At 41.9% G+C, this 15,122-nt stretch overlaps 1 long non-coding RNA gene across 1 annotated transcript in view; it reads right to left on the reverse strand.

The window, feature by feature from the left end:
- The window catches only part of LOC120310876, a 40,918-nt gene that overhangs the window by 3,303 nt on the left and 22,493 nt on the right, over positions 1–15,122 (reverse strand). Inside the window, exon 3 of the long non-coding RNA XR_005557481.1 lies at positions 664–1,032. This is a non-coding gene — a long non-coding RNA (uncharacterized LOC120310876). The remainder of the gene's footprint in view (positions 1–663; positions 1,033–15,122) is intronic.

The raw sequence follows: 15,122 nt of genomic DNA on the forward strand, positions 1-15,122 counted from the left end.
ATCTCAGACAGGTGATTGTCTAGTCTCTGCTTAAAAATCTCCAGTGATTTCTGGGGGTAAGCTGTTCCACTGGTTGATTGTCCTCACTGTCAGGAAGTTTCTCCTTAAATCCAGTTTGCTTCTCTCCTTGATCAGTTTTCAACTATTGTTTCTCGTTCTTCCCTCTGGTGCTCTGGTGAACAAAGTGACCCCCTCTGCCTTGTGGCAGCCCCTCAGATACTGAAACACTGCTATCATGTCTCCCCTATTTCTTCTTTTCTTTAGACTAGCCAAACCCAAGTCCCGCAGCCATTATTTGTATGTTTTAGTCTCCAGGATTTTGATCATCTTAGTTGCTCTTTGAATTTTTTCTTAACTCTCAACATCTTTTTTATGACATGGTGACCAAAATTGGCTACAGTATTCGAGGTGTGGCCTTACTCGGGTTTTATAAAGTGGTACTAATACTTCGCATCATCTTGATTCTATGCCTCTGTTTATACAACCTAGAATTGTATTAGCTTTTTTGGCTGCTGCTGCATAGGAGCCAGCAGTGTGCAGCAGCAACAACAAAAAAAAAAACCCCTGCAGTGCTGGCTCATAGGAAAATGCAGTTTCTGAGATTCTGTACTTTACTCCTAAACTCTGCATTAAAATACATTACATGTATTATGTAATACTTACTGTAAATACAAACAACACATTTGCATCGTCCTTGCTTCCCTGATTGGGCCCCTGCTACGCATGGCTTGACAAATCAGGAAAATGACTTGTCAACAATGAAACATGTTGTGTGAACTTGGCATCAGAGCATGGGGAATCTGAATCAAATAAAAAAAACGGGGTAGAAAAGCACCAAACTGGCATGCTGTCCAATTTAGCCTTGATTGAAGATTTCGCCTGATACTGCGTCGATTCTAGTTATTTGCTATCAATGAGCTCAGTCCCAGAAAGGTTAGATATGACTCTGAAAGGCTTTTCCTACTTCAGCTGGATTATTTCATTTATTGCCGAATATAAATTTGTTTGTTAATGCACTCCGAAAGTATAGATCTGGAAAGAGAAAAAAAACAGAAGTAAAAGACAAAAGGTAAATGTTTCGGCTTAAAATACAATTTCCACCAAATCTCCAGAGAGTTGAAAGAAAGAAAGAAAAAAAAAATCTCAGCAGAAACATTAGAATGGCTGCATTTCCTGGTAATTTATCCATTTATTTTTACAGTAGCTGTCCAGGAGAGTTTTAAAACCCCGAGATAACAAAGAGAAGTTGTGAGGCTCTCCCTGAAATATTATTTTTATTTCCTAAGGAGAGTGAAGCAGCCAATTGTGGTTTACTCTTATCAAGCCTCTATTTGGCTGTTTTCCTGATTCTTACCATTTCAGGGCTTTTAAGGAGCATAATAAAATGCATTAAGAGAGGACGAAAAGAACTCCTCTACAGATGAGACAAAAAGTATTGGTATCCTACTTTTCATCCAAGAATCCCAATTTGCTGTGAACTAAGTTGGCCACCTAATGAGAAGGAAGGACTCACTGGAGAAGGGCCTAATGCTGGGAAAGATTGAGGGCAATAGAAGAAGGGGACGACAGAGAATGAGATGGCTGGATGGAGTCACTGAAGCAGGAGGTGTGAACTTAAATGGACTCCAGAAGATGGTAGAGGACAGGAAGACCTGGAGGAACGTTGTCCATGGGGTCGCGATGGGCCGGACACGACTTCGCAATTAACAACAACAACAACAAAGTTGGGGACACAACTAAACGGCCCCCAACCCTCTTGATTTCACAGTGCACTGAGCAGACTGTGTGCTTGTCATGTATGACTTAACACAGTGGTGGCGAACCTATGACACGGGTGCCAGAGGCGGCACTCGGAGCCCTCTCTATGGGCACACGTGCCGTTGCCCCAGCCTTGCCTCCCCCCGTGACCCCCTCCACTCCAGCAGCCCCCTGAAGGGGAGTCGCCCCTGAGCGTGGCCCACGCGGAGCAGCGCAGCCAAGGACATGGCAGCCAGGCAGCGTAGACAAGACTCTGCCCTCATGCCCCATCCTGCACAGTTGATGCGCGGGCAGAGGGCGTGGCCGCCATGTCACTGCTGGGCTGCCTGGGCGATCTGTGGCGGGCCCTGGAGGCGGTGAGTGGTCCTGCGGGCAGGCGGGGCACGGGATGGGGGTGGAGCAGGGGCGGGACAGGGCATGGAGCAGGAGCGGGGCCAGTTTTTGGGCACTCGGTCTCTAAAAGGTTCGCCATCACTGACTTAACATATTCTTGTAAATAATAAAATAGTACTTTAATTTCATAGAACACAGACCAATAGAGTTGGAAGGGACCTCAAAGGTCTTCTAATCCAACCCCTTGCTCAAGCAGGAGACCCTATACCTCTTCAGACAAATAGTGGTCCAATCTGCTTTTGAAAGCCTCCAGTGATGGAGCAGCCACAGCTCCTGAAAGCAAGGCGTCCCACTGGCTAATTGTTTTCTCATTGTTAAGAATTTTCTCCTTAGTTGCAGGTTGCTTCTCTCCTTGACTAGTTTCCATCCATTTGTTCTCATCTTGCCTTGGAGAATAGATTGACACTCCCCCCCTCTTCTTTGTTTATTGGAAGGGTACCAATACTGTACTTTTGTGCCTGTATGCCACACACTTCCAACACGTTTGTCCTCTGAGTCAGAGGTCACAACCTCTTCAAACATCATCTCATTTTGCTCAGCTTGTCAAAAAATGTGACAGTGACTCTGATCTGCAGTCCCCACACACACAGACAAAGATGGTAGTTTTCCAAGAATGAGCATGAAAATTAGCAGACTTTTCAGCTAGTTTATTCCAAGGAGGATTTTTTTTTTCATTTATCACCTCCCCTTTTGTTATGTATACTCTTGAAAGTTGGGCGGTATTGTCTCCGTGTAAACGCAGAACTGAAATTTGTCCACTTTGCCTTCTCATTGCTGCACACAAATCGCTGTCTCTGCCTAAACCAATTACTGCATCAAACCACATAATGGGCAGGAGGAAGGAGCTTGAGGAAGAGGAGAAAGAAACACAACCAAGACAATGGTCGGATAAAAGACATCTGAGGCTAGCCACATCCTGGCATTAGAGAGGGAAGAATCAATACATCTTTCTGAGAGGCCACAATTGCTCTAAAGAACTGTCCTTGGCACTCAGGAAAATGCATTAATGCAGCTCAGTTCTCAGAACTTCACCATCTGGTGTCTTCTGGAAGCATCTACCACTTTTCCTGCTAGATCAGGAAGTTATTCCCCAAACAGCTTCTTCATGGTACCTTGCTCAATAGTAGTAACTGTGAGAGGGATCTCGGAGTCCTAGAGGACAATCAGTTAAATAGGAGCCAGCCGTGTGCTGCAGCTGCCAAAAAGGCCAACACAGTGCTGGGCTACATGAATAGAGGGATAGAATCAAGATCATGTGAAGTGTTAATACCACTTTACAAGGCCTTGGTAAGGCCACACTTGGAATACCGCATCCAGTTTTGGTCACCACGATGTAAAAAAGATGCTGAGACTCTAGAAAGAGTGCAGAGAAGAGCAACAAAGATGGTTAGGGGACTGGAGGCTAAAACATATAAGGAACGGTTGCTGGAATTGGGGATGTCTAGTTTAATGAAGAGAAGGACGAGGGGGGACACGATAGCAGTGTTCCAGTATCTCAGGGGCTGCCCAAAGAAGAGGGAGTCAAGCTATTCTCCAAAGTGCTTGAAGGCAGGACAAGAAGCAACGGATGGAAACTAACCAAGGAGAGAAGCAACCTAGAACTAAGGAGAAACTTCCTGACAGTTAGAACAATTAACCAGTGGAATAACCTGCCTCCAGAAGCGGTGAATGCTCCAAAACTGGAAGTTTTTAAAGAAGAGATTGGACAACCATTTGTCTGAAATGGTATAGAGTTTCCTTCCTGAGCAGGGAGTTGGACTAGATGACCTCCAAAGTCCCTTCCAACTTTTTTATTATTATTATTATTATTATTATTATTATTATTATTATTATTATTATTGGATTTCCCAGGCCCCTCTACAGCAGGCATGTCAAACTCACGACGTCATGTGATGTCGCGACATATCGGGACTTTTTCCCTGTTGCCAGCAATGGGGTGGGCACAGTTTTGGCGTGATGCATCCAGTCCACGGGCCGGCAGTTTGACATGCCTGCTCTAGAGGGTCCTCAAATCATTTTGTAGACCTGAGCTTTTGTATGAAAGGGTGGCATAGAAATAAGGCAATCGAGATGCTTGATAGGAAACCTTAAAGTGTGCTATACAAATCTTCCACCCTATCCCAGAGGAATCCTCCTTCCACCCATCTGTTTTACCAAAAGTGAGACATATCTTGAAGTCCTAGTGGACATGTACTTAATAGGAGCCAGCAGTGTGCGGCAGTAGCTAAAAAAGCCAATGTAATCCCAGACTGTATTAACAAAGTAGAAACAAACTCATGTGAAGTGCACTACTTAGGTGACCCTGAGAGCACAGATAAGCCTCCAAATGGCCTCAACAACTCTCAGAAAGAGCGTTAATGGCCAGATAACTGCAAGGAATATAAATCTTTCCATTCTCCGCCGTCCAGCCAGAACTGAAGAAGTTTCTTGGATGAGAACCAAAACATCTTCAAAGGAAACCAAAGTCCAGTTGCCTCTTGAAAAAGTTTATTTGGGACATCCATCAGGCTCCCTGATCTTTCAGTGGCTTTTGATACCATCAACCACTGTATCCTTCTGGGATCTGAGAGTGGGAGACACTGTTCCACATGGTTCTTTTCCTTCCTCTGTGGTCAGTTCCAATCAGTATTGGTCAGTGGTGGGATTCAAATAGGTGAACAACCAGTTCCCTGTGTGGATGCTGCTTCCGGAAGTCCATTCTGGGCCTGGGCAACAAAAAATTAGCTACCAGTTCTGCCGAAGTGGTGCAAACTGGTTGAATCCCACCACTGGTGTTAATGAAGGGAAAAGTAACATCTCCACCTCTCACTTGTGGGATGCCTCAGGTCTTGATGCTGTCACTCATCTGTTTAGCATCTATATGAAGTCATTGAGTAAGGCCTTTTGTTGGTTTAGGGCCCAGTTACGTATTTTGACACACACACCCCAGGCCACCCATGTAATGCTGTCAATGTCGCCACCTAATGTCTCAAGACTGTTCCGATCTGGATGGGGTTATCTCGATGTTCAAATGACTTTGGCAACTGAGAATGAAAATAAGACAGAAGTAAGAATCAACTGACACTAAGGATATAGTGCATTGTCAAAAAGTAGTAGCTAACTGGATGGCTGCATTTGAAAAATTTCCAAATGGAAAATATCTAGGAGGTGTTTGAAGAAAAACTAGGACATATTACACAAACTATGAACCAGAATCAGATTGAGTTGATTGTAGCAATTTGAGGTGATGCAACCAGGGTGTTTGGTGATCAGTAAGGATTCCTGGTTGGTTGGTTTATTCGTGTCAGAAGCATCACAATTAAAACAAGGTCTATTGTGTGACATAAATTTTAACATGTAAAATGCAAAATTAAAATATGTACAAATTAAACAGAACTTGCCCGGAAACTAGCAACATTAATTGTGTTCTATCACGCTGCCAGGAGGTAAATGTACGCTGATTGGGACAGACATACAAGCACAAAGAATAGAAGAATAGAAGAATAGAAAAGAATAGAAGCCACTGGTTAGCCATATTTAAATGATTGTCCACGAGGACTCCAAGATCGTGGCTTAAGTTTTAGTTGCTGCCATTTAAAACAAGTAGGAGAGGAGCAAAATTTGCCTCTGTACCTCACCCTAAGCCATAATTACTTGGTTGGCTTGCTGTTTGTAGCAAGAGGGCTTATAAACCATGTTTTACGGATTAGCATTGTTATGTGTACTCTGCCACTATGGCTCATTCAGATTTTAAACAAACCATGCCTCAGTATGAACCAAGTCATTACAAGCCCCAAAATGAAAGACAGGCCTTAAAAAAAATTCCTCTGAGGTGCTTTTTTACCACATATTGATTGTAACAATTGGTTTATTCGTGTCAGAAGCATCACAATTAAAACAAGGCCTATTGTGTGACATAAATGCATCCCAGAAATCTCCAGAAGCTCATTCTGTTCTGCCTTCCTTTTGTTTATCTTATCGTTATTGTGGTTGTTTATTCTTATTCTTAGTTGTTGTTGTTGTTGTTGTTATTTTCATCAACCTGTGTTCACCCAATCTTGAGAGAGCATTTTTTAACTATTTGGATTTTAATCGGAGAGCCTAGGAATCAAAGAAGTATCGTTGTTGTTGGTTTATGTACAAAACCAAAAGAATCAGAAAAAATAAAACAAAAAACAATAGAAACGTATTATATTTTTAGTTAAAAGGCAGACCTCGTTCCCTTGAAATAATATATTGATCTGTCTTTCCATTACAGCTATAAAGACAGAAAGTGAACGTATATTATCAACCCAGGATTGTAATCCAATCTTACCGACACTGAATAATAATATTTTTGTGGCACTTCATTCTCAGGAAAATCCTGATTCCTTATGTAGTGATACTCCAATTTGTTTTTATATTGTTGAAAAATATATTCACATCTTTTAACTATACTGATTTCCATAACAAACATATGGATGTTACACAAAATAAGACCAATATCCTATGACTTTGTGTCCCTGCACCCTTGTTATATTTCCAGAATGACATTAAAAACCAATCTCTTTTTGAAAACCTCCAGTGTTGGAGCACTCAGAATTTCTGGAGACAAGCTGTTCCAGTGGTTAATTATTAATTGTTAGGAAATTCCTCCTTCATTCTAGGTTGCTTCTCTCCTTTAGTTTCCATCCATTTTTTCCTCTCCTGCCTTCAGGCGCTTTGGAGAATAGATTGATTCCCCCCTCAATCTTTGTGGCAGCCCCTCAAATATTGAAAGACTGCTATCATATCGAGAAGGATGAGGGGGGACATGATAGCAGTCTTCCAATATCTCAGGGGCTGCCCCAAAGAAGAGGGAGTCAAGCTATTTTCCAAGGCACCTGAAGGCAGGAGAAGAAGAAACGGATGGAAATTAACCAAGGAGAGAAGCAAGCTAGAACTAAGGAGAAACTTCCTGACAGTTAGAAAAATTAACCAGTGGAACAACCTGCCTCCAGAAGCGGTGAATGCTCCAACACTGGAAGTTTTTAAGAAGAGACTTAAAAGCTCGGAAAATTAAACCTTTGGTCCTGGTGACCGACCCAGACTGGATTCTGCAAAGGGGCTCTCCATTGTCAAACAAAGAAGCTGGGGGAAGCACTGAGCAGGATTGGCATTCTATTTTTATACCTCAGGGCACAAGAAATTCAAAACACCAATACAATGATTGGTTACAAATTTCTTATCAATGTAGCATGTGTATAAGTAACACTGTTCAGCATGGAAAACACAAGTACATGTCATGCTGTTTAGGTGTTCTTGGCATGATCTATACCACCTAGACCCCTGCTTGGCCCTCAGCCCAAACTGCAACAAGCTTCTAAGGACTGCCTTAACCACGTACTGTGCATCTAGCTATGGTTTCTCTGTAGATTCTGCTTTCAGCGTTCCTAATCAAGCATGCAGATCTTGTTCTATCTAGTTAAGCAGCTGGCAGCTTCCTGCTCTGAGTTTCTATGCAGATAAGACGAAAGAAGATTGAAAAGAATTGGAAAGAATATGTTCCATTTTAAATGAAGTGCTTTCAAATTTGGGGGTCTCACAACCCTGGGCACATCTTTAGACCCTTCCTTTAGGGATGTCTGCAGGGGAGCACAAAATAGAATAGAATAGAATGGAATGGAATGGAACGGAACAGAACAGAACAGAACAGAACAGAATAGAATAGAATAGAATAGAATAGAATAGAAAATATGGAATAGAATAGAATAGAATAGAATAGAATAGAATAGAATAAAATGGAATGGAATGGAACGGAATAGAACGGAATGGAACAGAATAATAGAATAGAATAGAATAGAATAGAATAGAATAGAATAGAATAGAATAGAATAGAATAGAATAGAATAGAATAGAATAGATTAGAATAGAATAGAATGGAATGGAATGGAATGGAACGGAATGGAACAGAATAGAACAGAATAGAACTAGAATAGAATAGAATAGAATAGAATAGAATAGAATAGAATAGAATAGAATAGAATAGAATAGAATAACAAGAGTTGGAAGGGACCTTGGAGATTTTCTAGTCCAACCCTTTGCTCAGACAAGGAAGCCTTATACCATTTCAGACTAATGGTTGTCCAATCTCTTCTTAAAAACCTCCAGCATTGGAGCATTCAATAACCTCTGGAGGCAAGTTGTTCCACTGATTTATTGTTCTAACTGTCAGGAAATTTCTTTTTAGTGCTAGGTTGCTTCTCTCCTTGATTAGTTTCCACCCGTTGCTTCTTGCCCTTCCCTTAGGTGCTTTGGAGAATAGCTTGACTCTCTCTTCTTTGTGGAATGATGCTAGAAGCTGGATATGTGCAGTCAACCCTCTCCCTTGTTTTCATCTGTTTCATACAAAGCATAAAAAAAGTTTTAATATCTTTCATGCAAAGCATAAAAAAATAGGTGGGGCTTTAATTGCACAGGTGCAACCATCATCTGTTTTAACCCCTTCCTGCAGCCTTTCCTGTATTCATTGCAAGTCCTCCCCCCACACACACACAATATAAAGGAACTGACCCTTCCCTGTAGTTTTTTTTTTCCAAAGCAAAGCAGAAGGGAAACCTGGAGCCCCACACTGGAGGGGAAGGCAGAGCTCCTTGTGCTGACATAACTGACAGCAAAGGGGAAAGACTTCAGATGGGATTTCAGCAAAGCAGTAAGTGCCAACAGAGCTGAGGGTTTTTGCAGCAAGGCAAAGTAGTAGTAGTAGTAGTAGTAGTAGTAGTAGTAGTAGTAATAATAATAATAATAATAATAATAATAATAATAATAATAATAATCTGGCTGACTGTGCGATGATTGAATAATAATAATAATATCATCATTTGCCTGTAAGCAAAAACTGGTGGGATCATAAAATAGAGAAAGTCATAGAAAATGATAAAATTAAACTGCTCTGGGACTTCAGAATTCAAACAAACAAGCACCTGCAACATAACACCCCAGACTTAACAATTGTCGATAAGAAAGACAAAAAAGTCTGGATAGTGGATGTGGCAGTGCCTGGAGACAGCAGAATAGACTAGAAAGAACTGGAGAAGATAACAAAATACAAAGACCTACAAATAGAAATAGAAAGACTGTGGCAAAAGCAAGCAAGGGTAGTACCAATAGTCATAGGCTCCTTGGGTGCAATCCCAAAACAACTGGAGCACCACTTGAACACCATTGGCATTGACAAATTCGCTATTAGTCAATTGCAAAGGCGGCCTTACTAGGAACTGCTTCCATCCTGCGACGATATCTGTAATACCATCAAACATCCACATCTGCCTATCCCAGGTCCTGGGTAAGGACTCGATAGGTAGACAAAATGCCAAATCCAGTCTGAACATCTGGCTGACTGTGCGATGATCCGATAATAATAATAATAATAATAATAATAATAATAATAATAATAATAATAATAATAATAATAAAGTTGGAAGGAACCTTGGTGGTCATCAAGTCCAACCCCCTGCTCAGGCAGGTAACCCTATACCATTTCAGAGAAATGGCTGTCCAGTCTCTTCTTAAAAACTTCCAGTGTTGGAGCATTTACTGCTTCTGGAGGCAAGCTGTTCCACTGATTAATTGTTCTAAATGTCAGGAAGTTTCTCCTTAGTTCTAGGTTGCTTCTCTCCTTGAGTGGTCCACAGGTCTGCACTGTTGATACAGAACCAGTGGTTATTCCTCCTCTTTCTTTTTTATTCCTTGCAAAAGGCGGGACGAATCAATAACAAACCTACACCTTGAATACTGACTTCAAGCTGACCGCAGACATGGTTTGAATTCTTTTTCTTTCCATCCACTTTAACGGAGGGTTTTTGAACCTGCCGTGTGTGTGTGAGTGTGTGTGTTTGTGTACACATGTGTGTGTAACTGTCAGAGTCAAAGCCACCACTGAGGGGTTCATAAGCCCAGGGTCTTGCTTCCCTCCCCCTGTTTCCATCTTCTTTCCTAGGAATTAATGAACGGGATGATTTCCCACTGAGGAAGCCAAAACTGTTTTGAAAGGTGAATCAATACAAATTGCTGAGTGGTTGGGGAAATATGAGGAAACCAGGCGGTTTGCATCAAGATTTTGGCAAAACCCTAATGGCTTGTAAGTAAGTCATCATCCCTTTTGGAACTGAACAAACAACCCAGATCTTCTGGTTCCACGTGCTCTGTAAAAGACTGGATTATTCTGGGCAAACTAAGCGCAGCGAACATCAGCATCTAGGAAGAGCCCTCTTGACGGGGGCACCAGGGGGAATCCAAAATAACAAGTTGGCAGATGCAACTCAGAGACTGAAGCCTGCCATCTTCACCTCGAGGTTGTCCCAAGGAGACCCTTGTCCTTGGAGCAGACAGTGAGCAAGAAGGAGCAGTCTGGAAGCTCCGCAAAGCTGCCACCAGTGACCAAAGACGTTTGGAGAATCCAAGAGGGCAGACCTAGCATTCCGTCATTGCCTGCAGGCAGCTGGAAAAGGCACAACAACCTCACAGTATCGCAACAAGGTGCTCCCTGACCCTTTAATTCTTCTCAAACATTACAGCGCCCAGTAACAACTAGCCGATGAGATGCTGTTGTTTGCTACTGATCCTGAATCTCCTTGCATTTAATTTTAACGGCCAATTCCTAACCTTAACTCTGTAAAAAGAGGACAAATATCTTTGCAGGATCCAGTCTGGGTTGTTCATGCAGATTGGAGGTTTACTCTTCTGAGCTTTACGACTCACACTGGAATCCATCCTCAGGATAAATCTCTCTCACCAGAATGTGTGCTCTGGGGCAGGGCTTTTCAAACAGTGGTACGAGTACTACCTGTGGTACATTGGCACCTAGCAGGTGGTATGCGACCATCCTAGAAAAGTGGTAGCGGGGGAGGGGAATAGGCTGAACCGGTGGCAGCACCGCACAAGCCTGAGCGAGAGATGGCTGGAGCTGCAGGGCTGTCAGGGCTCAGTGGAAGCACCAGGATGAGCACCAGGCTCCAGCTGGAGCTCTGCACTGATCCTGGCGCTTCCGCTGAGCCCAGAAGAAGCGCCGATCAGCTGGAATGTTGCAGCATCTCCAGGGTCTTGTGATTTACATTCAGATGCTTGGCAACTGATTCATATTTATGATGGTCACAGTGTCCCAGGGTCATGTGAAGTAACCAAAACCTGCTGCAACCACCCAGCAGACGGGGGGAATAAAAACCAAACACCCCCCACCCCTGCTGCCAATCCCCAACAGAAATGCTCACAACAATGAACCTCAGATAGGAGGAAGAGCACAGCCGGGTGGGCAGGCAGGTGTCTTGCTCGGCTGTGCCTTGGGGGGCACTTTTTTCAATGCCATTGTAACTTTGAACAGTCACTAAGCGGACTGTTGTAAGTTGAGGACTACCTGTACTTTATCACTTTTTTCCCTTTTGGGGGAGGTCATCATGTTTTTGACACCTTGCTAGGCGACTGGTGATACTTGGATATCGCCATATCTTAAAAGTGGTACAATAGGTGAAAAGGTTGAAAAGCCCTGCTCTGGGGTATTCTATGCATAGTAACTATGTAGTACTTGGTTATGTGGGGCTTTTTATTTGTTGATTGGGTGCTGATGGCTGACTATTAAGTCGTTGGCTGTTGTTTCTTTGTGCTGCCAAGTCCTCGGCTCCTAAGTACCTGATAAGCACTCCCATTTCCCAGGCTTCAATCATTTCCCTGGCTGTTTTTGTACCTGCTCGGCCAACAATCTTAGAAGCTGCGAAATTGAATATATGTCCTTGTTCATTGCAAGGTGAGGCTACCAATGAGTCTCTTTGTCTGACCACTGACTTGCCTTCTTGCAACTTGGTGGTTAGCTTCCTTTTCATCTGTCCTACATAGTCACAGGTAATCTAGACAGGGGATCCAGTAGATTCCATTAGAAGCATCTCCCTACCACACCTGACACAATGGAGGCTGCTTGATCATCCATAACTCTCATGAATGATGTTTCGGTTGCAGAGGAAGTTCTCCATTCAGATAAAACATCTAATCCTAGATTAACGCATATACTCTACTGAAATCCTGTTTAAGCTTCCTTTTCAAAGTTTTGGGGTGCAAAGCTTGGCCGAAGAAAAGCTTACAATGCTTTTTAAAAATGCCTCATTTATAGAAACTGGTGTACAACAATGTATGTTTTAGGGGAAAATGCCAACAAATATTAATATTGACTCTTTTGCATCTTTGGTTCAAGGGCTTGATACAAGAATGCTATAGATCAGCCTTTTCTTCACTGAACATACATGAAAGTGACATGGACTGAAAAACAAATTGATTTGTTGACCTCTGCTGCAGCATAGTTGGTTCTTTTGAAACCTGGTGTTTTTATCCAAAGGTCTTTTTATATATCTCTATATCTATGTATCTCTATATCTGTCTGTCTGTCTGTCTATCTATCTATCTATCATCATCTATCTATCTATCTATCTATCTATCTATCTATCTATCTATCTATCTATCTATCTATCTATCTATCTATCATCTTCTGGAAATGTCTCCAGGATCAACAGGCTCCCAAGATGTATCAAAGGTTGGTTTCCAGCTGAGAAAGCATCCTTCCAAAAGAAATGCGAGTAATAAACTGTAGCCAGACTATCTTGCTGGGTGAAATATTACTGTACCACAAAAGCTCATAAAAGGAACTCGCAGCCGTACGAAGCTGTGGATGGTTTGAACTGATGCCTTTGAAAAACTGCCTCGGTGACAGAATGAAAACACATACATGGAAGTCGGCAGACAGGGAGAAGACTCCAACAAGGAGGTCAGTGAATATGAGTGTGGGTGTCTGTGTGTAGAGTCATCCCAGCTGCACCACACTGTTCATGCTGAGCTATATTTCAAGAGGAACAAAAGGAGAGGAAGGAAAGGTCTCTTTCCAGTAAAGATTATCCTGTTGCCCTTCTTCCTTGCCTGCATTCACACAGTGTACTAAACGCAGGTTAACAAAACAGTGTTCCAATATTTGAGGGGGGGTCAAACTATTTTCCCAAGCACCAAGACAAGAAACAATAGATGGAAACTAACCAAGGAGAGAAGCAACCTAGAACTAAGGAGAAATTTCCTGACAATTAAGAAGAGGAACGTGTTGCCTTCAGAAGTTGTGGGCGCTCCGACACTGGAGACTTTCTTTTTCTTTTTTTATTAAAAGTTTTAAAGATTTTGTACAATATATATCCCAAATCCCTCCCACCCCTCCCCCCCACTTCCCAGAGCTGATTACAGGGTTACAAATAAACAGTCATAATCTAAATAACATTACCCAACTATACAAACAATCAAATCCATAACATACTTTAACTCCTTTTCAAAATAAATATTAAGAAATTAAAAATGAAAATAATAACATAATTAAATCATAATACTAAAACTAATATAAATTCAACCATATTAAACTATTAATAATAATCTAAAATTTACTCATAAGCTAGATAATACTTTTTAGTCTCATATTTATTCTGAATATAATTTATCCATCTTCTCCAAACCGAGATATATCTTTCTTGTGAATAGTCCTTCAAATAAGCGGAAATTTTTGCCATTTCTGCTAAATTAGACACCTTGAGTATCCATTCTTCCATAGAAGGCAAAGAATCCTTCTTCCAATATTGCCCCACCAATAATCTTGCAGCTGTTATAAGATTCAACATCAAATTAATTTCTTTAACATCAAAATCTACAATAACACCTAACAAAAATAATTGTGGCGTAAACTTTATGAACACTGGAGACTTTCAAAAAGAGACTGGACAGTTGTTTGTCTGAAATGGTGTAGGGTCTCCTGCTTGAGCAGGGGGTTGGACTAGAAGATCTCCAAGGTCCCTTCAACTCTGTTATTCTATATTCTATGATTGCAGCAAATCTCTCAGCATGCCACTGTTCCTCCAAAATACACACCCACCAGACCATTCTGATGTTCCAGACATGGTCCAATTCTGGAATGGAAGGTTTCTCTCTGGTACAAAACATTTTGTCCTTCCTTGTGGGAAGTTAAATGTTATGTTTTGTTTGGGAGTTATCCAGAAACCAAGTTTGGAATGGGGTAAATTCACTTTGATGTTGCTGACCACAAAAGAAGGCTAATGTAGGCTCACCACGTTTTAGTCTGGATTCGCTTCCTGCTCTATCATCTACAGTCCAGTACTAGAGATTTATTGGCAGTAATATTGAAATGCTTTACCTTTGGGAAGTTTAGGAAATCCTGGGAAGAAGCTATAGTGCACGGTTGCCAAGTGGCTCTCCATCCAGGGCCAAACACGTACAGGCCTACTTTGCTCATTAGAGGTCAGCCAAAATTGGCTGAATGTTAACATCTAAATCAACAAGAAAGCCAATGCAGTCCTAGGCTGCATTAACAGAGGGATAGAATCAACATCACATGAAGTGTTAATACCACTTTATAATGCCCTGGTAAGACACACTTGGAATACTGCATCCAGTTTTGGTCACCACGATATAAAAAAAGATGTAGAGACTCTGGAAAGAGCGCAGAGAAGAGCAGCAAGAACGATTAGGAGGCTGGAGGCTAAAATATTTGAGAAACGGTTGAAGGAATTGGGTATGTTTAGTTTAATGAAAGGAAGGGGTGACTAGGGGTGACATGATAGCAGTCTTCCAATATCTAAGGGGCTGCACAAAGAAGAGGGGGGTCAACCTACTCTCCAAACGACCTGAAGGAAGGACAAGAAACAAGGGACAGAAACTACATTAATCAAGGAGATAAACAATCTAGAACTACGGAGAAATTTCCTGACAGAGAGAACAATTAACCAGTGGAACGGCTTGCCTTCAGAAGCTGTGGATGCTCCATCCCTGAAGGCTTTTAAGAAGAGACTGGACAGCTATTTGTCTGAAATGGTATAGGATCTTCTACTTGAGCAGGGGGTTGGACTAGAAGACCTCCAAGATCCCTTCCAGTTCTTTTGTTATTCTGTTATTCAAATGCTGCAAATATAAATTGGCCAAGTGGAGTCAGCAACTAATAGCATCCT

The sequence above is a fragment of the Crotalus tigris genome, unplaced genomic scaffold (genome assembly GCF_016545835.1).
Source record: "Crotalus tigris isolate CLP2741 ecotype Arizona unplaced genomic scaffold, ASM1654583v1 scf7180000018301.7375997, whole genome shotgun sequence".
In the NCBI taxonomy this organism is placed as follows: Eukaryota; Metazoa; Chordata; class Lepidosauria; order Squamata; family Viperidae; genus Crotalus; species Crotalus tigris.